Source organism: Halichoeres trimaculatus, unplaced genomic scaffold, assembly GCF_033239565.1.
Source record: "Halichoeres trimaculatus isolate MK-OKI-2021-1 unplaced genomic scaffold, fHalTri1.1 fHalTri1_scaffold_20, whole genome shotgun sequence".
NCBI lineage: Eukaryota > Metazoa > Chordata > Actinopteri > Labriformes > Labridae > Halichoeres > Halichoeres trimaculatus.
Window position 1 is genome coordinate 15,589,608 of NW_027437198.1, and position 14,769 is coordinate 15,604,376.

At 40.2% G+C, this 14,769-nt stretch overlaps 1 protein-coding gene across 1 annotated transcript in view; it reads left to right on the forward strand.

The window, feature by feature from the left end:
• The window catches only part of LOC141809477 (thyroid hormone receptor alpha), a 100,559-nt gene that overhangs the window by 5,125 nt on the left and 80,665 nt on the right, over positions 1-14,769 (forward strand). The window contains exon 2 of the mRNA XM_074696523.1: positions 5,719-5,824. The gene's annotated coding sequence lies outside the window, so the exon portion shown is untranslated. The remainder of the gene's footprint in view (positions 1-5,718; positions 5,825-14,769) is intronic.

Consider the following 14,769-nt stretch of genomic DNA (forward strand, 5'->3'; position numbering starts at 1 on the left):
AATTTTTGTAAAGGCAAGAGAAAAATGATCCAAACTGATTTACTAAGATAATGAAAGAAACTTAAACTGCAAACTTCAGACCAACACCTTTGACTCAAGTGCCAACCTTTGGTCTTAGAATATGAAGCCAATGTGCAGTTCATGCAGTTCATCAAGTGTCCACTTGAGGCTGAGTGCAGAAACACAAGAAACCACATATAAACCAATATAAAAAGCTGTTTTTCTTTTTCACTACCTGCTTTGAAAAGTTATTTTGGTCTGGAACTCATAATTAAGTTATTAAACTTACAGGTTTTGCCAAATCAAGGGCATGACTGGCTGAAATTTGGAGCCAAATATCAAATTAAAAGCCTCTGTTGGTTTCCTCATCAAGTGGCTGAGGGGAACTAGATATTGAATTGGTAAGACAGCTAAAGTTCCTCTGTGGACAAAGTGGTCTTTGCTGGTTGTGTTTTCTAGATGGTTAAGTCGCTTTTTAGTTCTTTTAAAAGTAAAAATCCCATCATCCTGTCCTCCAAAAGTCAAAAGCATCCCTCATCAAAAATCTTTGCTGCGAAAACTTCCCAAAGATATTTCAGCAGAATGCCAAGAACCAGTTTGTCTGATTCCCATCCTGGAACCGCAGTTTTAGGCTTCTAAAGAGTAGTTATTTTGGTCTGAGAGAGACATCGGGATTAATTTCATTTTGTTTCATAACCAGCTATAAACTCTTCTTGAGACCTTAAAAACTGAGAGATATGACATGATCTGATGTTTTATCGGGCATCAAAGGATTGTAGATTCTGGCTTTCTCTCAAATGCTAGCATTAGATAACGCATAAAGTTAGTTCCCATCCTATGCTTGCTCTGTTAGATACCCCTGGGGTCTTTGCTACTGCTCCCCCTGGCTTAACTTTCCATGTTTGCACATGAAAGAGAGGACAGATGTGCTCTCCCCACTCTCCTCCCTACCCTTCCACCTAGTTATGCAGAAAGGCAAGGAGACCCCTGAACATATCACCATATTTAACTTATTCCATGCACAGTTATGTATTTTGATAAGAGGGGTCCTGAAGTTTGTCTTTTTATGTATAGGGATTCATGACAAGAGCAATGGTATTTCTTTATTTTCAGTTTTTTTTTGTTTTCTTTTGGTATCAGACATTTTTGATTCCTGATACACAAAACATGTACACTGGGAGGTGTAAAGCATCTTAACATTGTGAGTAGGGATGGGTACCGAGTTAGGTACTTTTATAGGTACCGACTGAATTCTGTCAAAAGTACCGGGTATCGATTCATGTAAAACCAAAAGGTACCATGTTTAGATTCTTAAATGCATCCTTGTGACTGTGAGGGAGTGGAAGAGTAGGTGATTTTCCATGCTGGACATGAACACAGCATTGCAAGGTTATATGCTGAAGAATAAATTAGTTAAATTGAATTTTTTTTTATATTTCATTATTAAACAAATTGATATTTTTTACCACATAAACACAAAAAAGTACCGAAACTTGGTACCGTTGAGTACCCGTACCGATTGCCAGGTACCGGGCATTGGTACTGTATCGTTTCAAATGTGAAAGGTACCCATCCCTAATTGTGAGAAACTTATCTTTAAAGCTGTTTGTCCACATGAGACCTGACATCTCAAAATGCCGCCTTATCAAATTAGCTTAGCCCCCGAAGAAACCAGACAATCACTCAGAGAGCGCAGACCTCAGCCATGCATATTGTGATTGTCATTCAACTCTTTAGTCCTACTTTAATGTTATACTCCCTTTCAGCAGACTGTCTGCTACAATTTGGTGTTAGTTGAAAGTTTATACGATAATTTATTACCTGACAGTGTTGAAAATTATGCTGACCCAACACATATTTTATATTCTGGATTTTAGTATCCAGAATATTGCCAGGTTCTGGATACTTTTACATCTGTCAGAAATTATGGTGACCTTGTCTTGTATTGTTTTGAAAAGCAATCCAACCATTTATAGTGCAGTCATATACACGTATGGTGAAAACGACCCTATCTCACAATGATAAAGAATCCTAAAAAAAAATTGTGGATCCAGAGAGTGATCCGGATTACCCCCAAAACTTCTTCCTCATCCCATTTTAAACATTTCCTGAAATTTCATCAAGATCCGTTTGTTATTTTTTGAGTTGTGTTGTTCATAGACAAACAGACAAACTCTCCCAAAAACATAACCTCCTTAGACGAGGTAATGATGCATGTAATTAGTGCGTTAACAGTGATTGACCCAAAAGGAGCAGATTAATCAATCAATCAACATTTGTTTATCTGCAGTTAACAAGCATGCGACCAAGTTCGGTGTCAGTGCATCAGGAGTTCCCTCCATCAGTTTAATCCCTCAGCATCAGTAAGCAGGACCGTATAGTGAGTGTAGGCATGTGAGCTGCGTTCAGAACTCTCTGTTCTCTCTCTGCTTCCCCTCCCTCTATCTCTGACTCTAATTCTGCGCAGTCTCTTTCTCTCAGTAGCATCTCTCAGGGGGATGGTATTGTTTTAGGGGATAAGAGGAAAGACTAAAAAAACTGCTTTAGTGGGATGAGAGAAAGACTTCATAACAAGCTTTCAACCCCCCCAGGGAAATTCTCTCTCACACACACATACACAAATGTTCTCAGAGAGTAGACATAGATCTACGTAGTGAAAATTACACACACACGCACATAAACTCTCTGCCCCGTGGAGAAAGGAATAAGGACTGGCGTCAGGAGTGGCCACAACAGGAAGTGGTGCAGGGATTACATTAAAAGGACGGACTCCAGGCTCAGAATGAACTTCTGCAGAGGAGCTTTGGGGCTTTGCTCCTCCCCTCTGGGTGGGGGTGTTCATCAAGTACAGTAAAGTTTGCATCGTGACTCTCAAATGGGAATTTTCAGGACATCAATGTTTGAGAGGAATGGGGGAAGGTGGGGGTGAGGGGGAGGTGATCTGCATTGAGATCAAGATAGAAGTCGACTGAAGTCAGAGAGGATTGGTGCTGAAAAGATGGAGCTCCAGATGGAATCACAATGTCGAAAGCATTTCATGAGCCTCTCTCCTGCTTTAAGAAAACTACAATAAGTTGCCTCTTATGTACTTAACCATTAACAAACATACAATATAAAAAAATACAACTTGGCAATGCTGGTTGTATATTTCATATTAGCCATTTCCTGCTGCTATTGCTGATAATTGCTCCATATCTACAGCTGGATTTATCCTAGGTTGGTGATATGTCTGACATGGTTAGATAACCTCTTTATCATCTATGATGTGTCACTTTATGTTCACTTAAAGACTGCCATAAAAGCGTAATGCAGCCTTTGTGTCGTGTCTTCAAACCAATTCTTACTTGATGATGTGTGGGTGTGAGAAGTGCACCACAGCACAAGGCAAGGATGCGTTTGCGGAGGCAGCTGCAGAGGCGAGGCTAGACTAACTGTGGAAGGTTAATGGAGGAGAGTCAACACATTCCCTGACACCGTAGGTCATCTCTTCAGCTTTAGTGTGCAACCTGTAGAAAACTAAATGTTCTCAGTTTGAATCAAGCTGCAGATTTTAAGTGAAGATGCGTGGAGCAGCACAATCAGTGGCTGTTTTAAGTGCTGGAGTCATGTGATATGACTTCAGGCTCAAATTATCTCCCTTATAAATGGTCTTAACATTTAGATAGTGGGTGAATTTTTGTCTGCCATTTAATTTAAAGCTGATTACCATGTATGAAAGAAACACATACACTCACACATGTGACGAGTGCTGTCCTATATATTCTCCAGCCTCACAGAATTAAATACTAAATTAAAAATTAAAGCAGAAGAAGCTGCTGCCTCCTGCTGAGTTTAAAGAGAAAATGAGATCCCGTCCCAGTCTTATCATCTTCTTCATCTTGAGAAGTCTTAATTCTCAACGTGAAGGACTGAACAAAAAATGTGGCCTGAAGAATAACACGTGTAAGATGTTTTATTGCTGTAAATGCTACTTATACTACTTTTATTACTCATACTAGCCTTACTACTCATGATACTCATACTACACATGCCACTCATGAAACTTATTCCAGGAAAACTACCCATACTACTCAAACAACTCTTGGGCATATTAGTAACTCTTGGCCTTACTAACAATACAACTCACTAGGCATACAACTCATGTTGCTCAAACTGCGCATACAAGGCATATTATCTATACAACTCATACTATTCAAACATTTAAACATGCTACAGACTACTCTTACCTGGCATACAACCATCACAAGACATACTAACACAACTTATACTGTACTATACTACTCATACAAGGACTACTACTTACACTACTCATACTAGGCATACTAGAAATCCTACTCATACTCCTCATTTAAGGCTCTTATACTCTCTTATACCTCTTATGGTGCAGCCACACCAAACGCGAACTCGCAAATTTATTCGGGCGAATGGCCTGTCATGCGCCACGTAAATGCCCGAGTCTCGATGCTGGACTATTTTGACAAGCTGAAGGGCGAACACGCGTTAGCGCGTTCCTGTGCATGCGGAGTAGAGAGCCCGTTCATTTAAAGACGGAAAGCCCAAAAGAGCATCTGAAAACAATGAGCTGTGGTTTCAAAAGTATGACAGGAGAGTGTGTGAAAGCTTTGGAGATCACAATCAAGGCCTGCTGCCTCTCCCTGGTAATCCACCTCCACTGGCCCTGCCTGGCTGTTCCCTACGATCTCATCCTTGACCCCCAAAACCCCCGACCACTCGAACCCCCAACCCATGTTCCCGGAGGTCCCCCTGGGGAGGAAAGAGAGGACTGCGGGGAACTATCATCTTTTCCCTGGCTCTGCCCCTGCCCCGCTCCTTCCTCCTCTCTATCAGGCTCAAAACTCCACTGAGGAAAACACAGTCGGACTCAGTGATAGCCCACGCAGGCAAGTCCAGCTGGGAACGAATGTTTGCAGAACTTACCTTCAAAACCTGTCTCCTCAGCAACTTTAACCCAAGCCTGCTCCTTTTTTTCTGGTCTCTATAGAGTACACACGTTGTATTGTATAACTTTGGATGATTACACTCCGCACAGATTGTTTTCTCCTCCATCCTCCGGCAGAATTGGAGCCGGAGAAGGCGGCTGTCCCCCCCCCAACGTCATCAAATCAATGACGTCGTGGGGGAATGTCATCGCTGATTGGCGGCCACGGCAAGCCTTCACGTGAATCCGCGTCAAAAGTTCAATATATTTGAACTCGAGCGAATTCGGATCTACCGCCCAAACGTGTGAACGCGTGAACGCCCCAAACACACAAACGCGCTGCGCCAAACGCCCCAAACGCGCCGCCCGAGGCGAATCGGTGTCTAAACGCATCTTTGCATTGACTTTGTATGTAATCGCTTTGCATAATACTTATACTACTTATAATATGCATACAACTACTCATACCACACATGCTTCCTAATCATGTATTCTATTTATTCCATGCATACTGCTCATACTATACGTACTACTTTGCATATGTCACTTTTTTTTCATCTGACAATTTTAGGCAGTGTTGCCCTCTATACACAGGATTTGTTATTGTTAGTGAGCATTGGGGCCAGATTTTCAGTTGTGGATCTGCTCAGGGAGAGGCAAGGCACGGGGGCTGATGGTGTCAGAAAAGTTGGGAAACATGCGATTTATGTTAATGCAGCATAAGTATCTTGACTTAAAAAAATTAATATGTGTTCTGTGTCATATTTGTATCGTTTCAGAATTTCCACACTGGCTTTGGAACTGTACATCTATTTCAATGACGACGCTCTGCCACCTGATGTTTGTAGCAACAAGGAACACCAGCCTCCATCTTCCTAGCAGCAGGTTGGTCTTCTTCTGGCTCTCTTTATTTCAGCCTGCAGTGGAAAGTTGACCAGTTAAGAAAACTCTCTTCTAAGCCCTACCTTAATTTACTAAAAGCAGCTAAAAGTCTGCATGACTTTTGGTGTTTTCTGTTAGAATTGAACTTTCTATTCTTGAATCATAGCATGGTGAAAAAAAAATCTTGAAATGACACAGTTATCCAAGCTTAAATACTGAAACCAGGCTCCATGACTTCTGTAGCACGCACTGTGAAGCTTCAGCCTGAGACGCCAGTAACATCCAATTATTAATTAAAGATCTCATCTGACAGCTCAGGTGTGAAATCAGATTTAGTCATGATAAGAAGAAGCTGGTAAAAGAAAGGTTATTTAAAAGTGAGCGTTGCTTCCACATCTGAAATACAAATTAGATTTCTCGCCAGTGTCATTTCAGGTAGGTCATCTTAGGTTTGCCTAATTATGGCTCAAACTTCACAATAAAATCAGTGATAGACAGTCTGTTTATAGGTAGTTAAATGTTAACAAACAAATGTTTGCCCACAACCAAACAAACAGTTCATTATGCTCAGGACACACTGTGAGCACTGACAGTGGGGGCTAATAGCTTGCACCTCAAAACACTGCAGTGCCTGGGTAGCGCCTTACCAAGCTGCAAGCCATGCTAAACACGCTCTACTTTTTCTTGTGTCCCTGGTTTCACATTTTAACATCTTGACATGGAACTCTTACTGTAAAACTAGTGCCTAAATACCTCCTCGCATAGCTAGACTCCTTACATTTCCTGCAGCCAGCAGAGCCATTAGGCTTCGTTAGGCTTCCTGTGCCCAGTGAGACACAGTGGAGCCTTTAATTAGGGATTCTTTTTTGTCAGATCAAAGAAGGGAAACTTGTTTTCCATTGCTAAAGTTATGTTAGTGTGTATTTATATCATGTTAATAGCATTTCAATGAGGTGAGTATACTGGCCCATGAGTATTAATTTGAATGGGAAATTTAACAAGGCCCCGAAGAGTTAAGGTTTCTATTATTAAGAGGTATCGTTGCTGCACTGGGTTTAGAGCTCCTCAGAAAAGGAAACCTCAGGTTTTATTTTGGAAATTTTGATACAAAAATGATTTTTTTTCTTCTATTACAAAGTATCTCTCACAACACTCTGCAGCAACACACAGGCACATTTCTCCATCTACAGTCCAATAGTTTTATTTAGCAGATGTCTTCGTCTAAAGCAATGTACAAAACAAGCAAGAATTTTATACATAAGAGAAAACCTTACTTGCTACAACAAAGTGCTACAAGTTATTTGGCTGCAGGTGCTGCCATTAAGTTTCAGAGTCTGGCTAGAGATTCAGAGCCACACTCAGCCGGGAGCACCAGGCATTTTTCACAATCAGAGTGTAGTGGGCTAGAAAGAGTCTAGACCTGAATGAGGGACCCCAGGTAGACAGGAGCCGTTCTCGTCAATGTTTGTTAAGCCAGAAGAAGAGCTCTGAATTTGATTCAAACTTAACAGCAGGGTGACATGTGCTGTTAGAGGCTGGTTAAAGACCAGACGTGCTGCTGCATTCTGGACAATCTGCAGAGGTTTAAATGTACACGCATCCCACACAGGTCCAACAACAGGCTGTCTATCAACCGGTTTCACTGATTGTGTCATGATCATCTGAAAAGCACCTATTTCCCTGGTTTCCTGGGTGACCGGTCCCACCCTATCTAATTGTTGATTGGTCGGCTAGAGCAGCAACACCTTTGCAAACAGTATAGTCTGAGATGTTTGAGTGGTGGTACCAAGCACAGCTGAACACACACAGAACAAACACTCTGATTGTCCTGATAAAGATGCTTGGAGCAGCAGTTTTTCATTGTGCACTCACATGTAGTGAGAGAGATAACACTTTCTGTGCTCCTTGGAAACAGCCCTACAAAAATCTAAACAGACATATTGTGTCTGAAAATGCTGATGCAGCATTTCAGCATATGGAGATTTATTAACGATGTGAATTTGGGCATTTTTGAGAAAATATATGGAGCTTGAACTGAAGTACCTGCAACTTCACTCCACCTTTGGTTTACAATATGTTGTTCTGCATAGGAAAGAAGGGATACATCCCAGGGATGCATAGTGCGGAAGTTTAAGGTTTCAATGCATAACAGACACAGGAAGACTTTGAGATCAAACTGTTTGAAGGTGTTTAAACCTCTTCTGTGAAGACATTTTTAGATGTTGCTTGCATTCAGTGGCTTGATGCATCTTTTCTTTTTAGAAATTTTAAAGGTGTGCCCATAGGTTTAATTTTAGAACCATTGACCGAAAAAAAATCTGTGAGATAGCTTTTCAAATGCCTTTTATCACCTTTATGCTGATGACATCATTGTTAACTGCTATTTATCTGTGCCTTGAATACTGAGAAAACTTAATTCATCTTCTCAAACTGAAGTGAGTCACTGGTGAATATCCATTTAACTTCCTATGGAAAATCCATAAATCTTTTTACAAGCTAAAAATATATGTTTTCTTATAGATCAGGAGCTCATGTTTACAGCCCACATTAAGATCACCCTGTAGAAGAGAACTTGATCTCAACAGATTCATATCTGGTTAAATAAAGGTTAGATTAAAAAAAGCAATGCTTATATGTTACTTTTGATTAAGTAAATCACTGTTTTTCTGCCAAAGTTCTGCCTTGAGCCACTGACCCAAAAGAAACTTATAACTGGTCACCAAAGTCAGAAGGTAACATATAATACCTGTCAGTCTACTGAAATCAGATCAGCCCATATTACTGAACAAACATACAGAGAAATTCTGAAGTAGAAATAGAGGCAGAGCTCAAAATGTCAAAAAAACACACCCATCTGAACAGAAATGGCAACATAGACTTCATTTAAGTGTAATATACTAAAAAATAATTGTTGAATTATATTTTAATAATATAAGCAGGAAATGAATTCTGTCCTTGCTTAGTTTCAGCCCAACAAGTCAGTCACAGGATCCCACTGTTTTCTCATTCCACCAGCTCATGCCTCACATGTCACGCCCTATATCCACTTATGTCTTCTTAAAGGCATCCGAAAGGTTACTCTGTTTGTATTCTCACCACACCGCAGCTTTTCATGACTGTCTCTGTCATTTACCAGCCAACCAAAGTGACCAGAAAGCACCTTCACGAAACACGTAGTCAGTGAGGAGCCATGAATTGTTTTCTCATTGGTGGGAATCGGACCTAAAGCTCTTTATTCCTATAAGGTCAAAATTAACTGCAAAGACTCTGTTGGTTATCATTAAGCTGATGGAGAAGCACGTTCTGTTGGCGGTCAGTATGATAAAAGGTTTAAATTAGCTCAGGCTAGACACCTCCTGCAGCCCTTTTTATCCAATAATGGTTTCACTTCTGTCCCATTTAATTAGATTAAAATATTAAAAATTAAAAGCCTTTGTCGACATTACAATAATGACATGGGTGGGTTTTTTGCAATTACTCAATTCCATAGTAATTGAACACATTTGTTTTGATGAGGATGCCTTTGTATTTCATTAAGATAGGTCCTTGAATGCAGCCATAGAGAAGATATGAGAACAGAGAAAGTAATTATTCCAGGTGACGGGCATGAAAAAAAAATGTCCCTGATCTCTAAGTGCACAAACAACAATAGGTGCATAAAAACCTATACAAGCAAGAGCTAATCACTGTGGTATTGCTCAAAATGAGTTTTGCAGCCTGTCTGTGCATTGTAGAACAAAAGTGTAAGAGTGCATGCGAGTCTGTGGAGTCCTGCCTCCCCTGCAGTTAAAGTATGATACAGACAATGGTTAATGGCTGTATGGCCTTATCACCCCTGCTGAGTGAATGTGGGGTAAGCAGAGATATTAGTGTAGCAGCGGGACTCACATGGAAATACTCCTGACTTCCTGATGCGATGCAGTCTGACAGGACGGTGGATTCGATGCAACTTTGTCTCGCACACACCGAATTATTTTCACACGTCTGAGTTCCCTTGGTTCAGATTTGCAACAGATGTTCAGAGCCTCCTTAATGGTCGTGTTCGCATTGTCCTAATTCCACACACGCAACACGGGTCTGAATCCGTGCGAGGAAACAGACATGAGATGAAGCCACGCCGCATGGCGTGTCAGTTAAATTTTGTGTTGTAAAATCCGAATTAATCAGGGTTACCATCATAATGAGTAAAACCACATAGTACAACCTTTGTTTTGAAATAACACAAAGGCTCACAATGCCGTGCATCCATGTGGGTTTTTTTTGTTATTGGAGCATCAAATTCACACAGAGCTGCTGGGATGGGCTGAACAAGGACAAACCAGACAGAGCGCCTGGGTTAAATAACGGTCATGTTCAACACATCTGCCTCACTTTTGGTTACAAAAACGATTTATATGTCATTAATCCTGTATGTTTTATACAAATCACAGCTTTTAAAGTGAGCACAGGGAAATCAGCAGTAATTTGTTGGTCTGGTTGCACTCAATGATAAATACCAAACGTGAATCCAGTGTAGAGTTTTGAATCCTTTATCAAACCCCATTAATTTTGTCTTTGACCTTTTCAAGTAAAGTTATAAATAACTAAAGCTCTCCAATGAACTCCCCCCAGCAAGGGGGGCAGAGTCACTGCAGATTTAACTGTCAGCCTTTTTAATATTCACAACTAACAGCTAGAGTCTGAAATGAGATGAGCAGCAAAAGATATTACACGCTGATTAAATGATCAGAAATAACAGGCACACTGGATTCACTTATTTTTACCCTAGCTGCTGGCTCTTCATACAAAAAGCTTAGATCCAGAACTGTTTTGTTGATTATATTGAAATACTTACATCATGCTTGATTGATTTCATGTTAACTACTTGTCTCTCTGCTCCTTCCACCACCTTATTACTCTTGTTGAACCTCAAAAACACACCATTATTTTGCAGTCACAGGAAGAGTTCTTTATTCCTTGGGATCTTTTGGTGAGCACAGATCAAATCTGAAGTAAATCTGAATAGAGGACTGAGCTGGACAGGAAGTCGGGTGTGCAAATGTTGCAGATTATCAGGTCAGTTTCAAAATGAAAGACATTGCATATACTCCTGACCATTTAGAAAAAGGACAGTAAAATAAATGTCAACTTGGGAAAAAAGAGACACAGTAAGACACAGGACCCATTTTCCAAAGTTGTGGTTCAGGTAACCAATAGTCAGTGACTGAATAACCAGACAAATCTTAATTTTATTTTAGATTTCTAGTGATAAAAGCATAGTTAAGACTGATCCCTGTGCCTGACATCTTTGTCTTATTTGACGTCCTGTTTGTGTATTTTGTTTTCAATGAGCACCCCTACAAAAGTCCAAGAGCCTTTGAGAGCTTCACAGGATTATTCTGGAGAGGGTTTAGACAATTGGAGACACAACAAAGAGGGTGGGTCTGAAACAGATTGCTTGATTGTTAAGAGATTAAGGCAAAAATCAAAGTGTTTCTCTGCCAAGCTGTGTTTTGTTAAAAAGGAAAGTAGGATGAATGATTGACAATTTATAGTGAAAACGGTACAACAACCTTCTCTTCTTCCTTCTCTTCAGCTGTGGAACAGCAGCTGGGGGTAAAGTTCCCCGAATATCTTATCGTGTAAATAATTGATGTGTGAGTCCAGTGTGCTGCTGGTTTCTATCTTTACTTTTTTAAGAGTTGTACGTTAGGAAAGAGAAGTTGTATAGATGCACTCAGTTCACAGTCACTCAGCTAAATGCCTTTATAGGCCAGTGGGTGTGCAACCCTCTGAAAGCCACAGAACATGTACTGTACGATGCAAACTTTCCCCTCAGCTTAAATTATAGAGTCCTTTAAATGTTGCATAAATAATTCTGGTTGCAAGCCCCACGCGAACGTATGAACACGCAATCAACCCAAGGCAAAAAAGAACATTAACCTACATTAAAGCTAAGATATGTCATCATAAGTCATTTAGTTTAATGCAGTTTTATCTATTTAATATTTCCATAAACAAGCAGTGAGGCTTTATCTGAGTCTGAGGTAGAGCAGCTAAAACTGGCAAAGGTCATAAAATATATTCCATGGCTGTTAATGATTACTGCTTGCTCACTAATGGCCAAGCTAATTACATGGACATAGCATGATTTGTCCTTCTCCAGGCAATTTGTTGCCCTTTTCCATGCTCGGTTTAGTGACAGTATTTGTCACATAGTCTGTCTTTTTTTTTCAGGGTTGAGCAGGTACAATGTGTAGGTGGAGTCAAGGGCACATTTCTTGCAGTTGTTCATGCCATGCCAGACCAACTTTAATCAAACAACCCTGTCTAATGTGCTGTTAACAGCGGCACCTGTTTCCATCGGCTACCTCCTCACCTCTGCGTTGACTCCATTTTACTTTTCTCTCTACTTTACTTGACTACCTAAAGAGGATGTGAGGAGTTTGAAAGTGAGCTTGAAGAAGTCTCCCTTCTAGATATATGCCTGTTTTAAATCCACACTTTAAAATGCGATTATCAGGACCAATATTGCTGGCTGGATATTTTTTGAATTGCTACTTCTTAGCTTTCCAATCGGGTTAACGAGAACTGGATTGATCTACGGCACATCTAGGTCTATATGACAACACCACACTGGCTGACAGAGATCTGTGTTTTCTCTGCTAAAAAAAAATTCTATGACTACTTTTGTAGGGATGGTGGACACTGGAGCCTAACTGTCAGACAGAAAAAGGACAGAAGAGCTGAAGCAAGCTAAACGGAAATGTGATACAGCCTGAGCTAAAGGCCAATTAGCCTTTAGCTTGGGCTGTATCAGTCTATTCTATCAATCTATTCAGCTGTTTATGATAATGTCGATTCCAACCCACACGCAGCAGTTATTCTGCAGTGGTCTGTTCAAACTTTAGAGTCTATCAATAAAGTGAAGAGTGAGGCTGGCTTCTGTTTGCTTGATGTCACGTTTCAAACCATCGCGCTACGTAACCGTACTGATAAGTCCCTTACGTCGGCGTGTTGTATCCAGTTAAAAGATGTCTTGAACAAAGTAAATTTGTTTCTACTTGATCTCCACTTAATTCCAAAGCAAACACACGCCTCACTAAAAGTAATTTACGACAGCGGGTGGAGACTCCAGGTCACAAGGTGGCGAAGGAGTGCAATTAAAACAGATCCTCCTCATAGCATCTTTAAGGCCAACTGAAGTCTGAGACCAATGTGAGCATTGCATTCTGTCTCACGTGTTGACTGGCACCCCTTTGACAACATCTGTCAACATCACTTGCGTTGTTATAGCAACAAGTCCAATTGGGCCGGGCATTCAGACTGTGAGAGCATCCCAGTGTGATCTTGATGGAAATAGCTGATTTCTCTCTGTCTTCCATGAAATGTTCTGTTGCTGTGCAGCTCAGAGGGAGAAAGGCAGGGCAGGGTGAGGAGAAACAGACTGTTACAAATATAAACTGGCAGCCCTACATAAAAAGTTAATAAATACACGTACACATACATACATATAAAATATTATTTAACCCAACCTTTGCTGTACATGACCTCACTGCTAGACCATACTGGTGTTCTGATTTTACATAACCACTCTTGAGTGACAACATGACAATATTTTACATGTTAAGTCGGCTTGGTGGCTTTGCCGCACTTATTTATTGAAAACAACAGAAGCAAACTTCACTACAATGTAATTCACTTCCTGACTCTTAGCTACATTATTGCAGGGACCGATGAGGACAGCAACAAACAGGTATTCAGTGCAGGAAACAAATCAGATAATATTCCACAACATTTCCAAAACTAAACAAAAAAATTGTCCTTGTATTTTAGCAAATTATGTACTCAAATAAAATTAAATAAAGTGTCCATTGGTAAATAGCACCTACACAAACAAGGTTTTTAAAAAAACTTCCCTGGATTCTAATTTTACCTCAAGAAACTAAATCAAACTTCCTTCATAAGTCAGAGAACATCATAATCTGAAAATAGCTTTTCAAAAAGCTCTATTGATTATTATACCAGTATTTTAAATGAGTCACGTATGAAAAGCTATGATTTCGCCACATTGAGTTCTTCCTTATTTCCAACTTTCTCTTTACTTTATTCATGAAATGACAGAAGTGGTTTCATCAAAACAAAAAAATGATCTTTTTCAGTTTGGGTAATTTTTACAAATGGATATAAAACCAGAAAACTGTTTTTGATGTCAAAGTGAAGTGTGTCATCCATGGGTAGGTGATAAGATATGTGAAATTTTATATGACTTCAACAGTTGCAGAAAGTAAAGGAAGAATACTAAGGGCCCGGGGGCAGATCCCTGTGGTACTCCATGTGTTGGAGGACTCAGAGAGAAATGTCTGTCAGCAAGAAGAAAACCGTTCTAATGCTGTTCCTGATAATCATCCTCAATCTCTTTATTAGGATGTTACGGTCTGGTCAAACGAAGTTCAGGGAGGAACTAGAACTAAAAAGCCATCTTCATCTGAAAACAGGACATTTTGCCAGAGACATCTTAGAAGGTGGAGTTTCAGAATCCTGGTTGAATTTGTCAAATATACAATTTTTATATTTTATATTTTATTCATGGGTAAGTTGGGATCTAAGCTGGTTTTCTCCAGTGTGGGCTGGATAGATGCATGTTTAAAATAGAGACAGCCTGGAGACAAAGACAAGTTCATAAAAAATAAAACTTGAGGACAAGTCCAGGCGTAACTTTTAGAAACAGAGTGGGTGCCAAGACATATGGTGGGCGAGAAGTCAGCGTAGTTTTTCTGATCAAGTTCATCAGGTCCTGTAGGCTGATGGTATGGAACGCATCCAGAGCTGTGGGCGTGAGAGAGGGGCTGCAGCTTTTCTGTATAGTGGACATTATATCCATCACCTTGTCAATAAAGACAAAGATGAGTTTCGGAGGTGACACAGTTTTGATTAAAGTGTCTGATGGAATTTCCCTGTGAGGATAA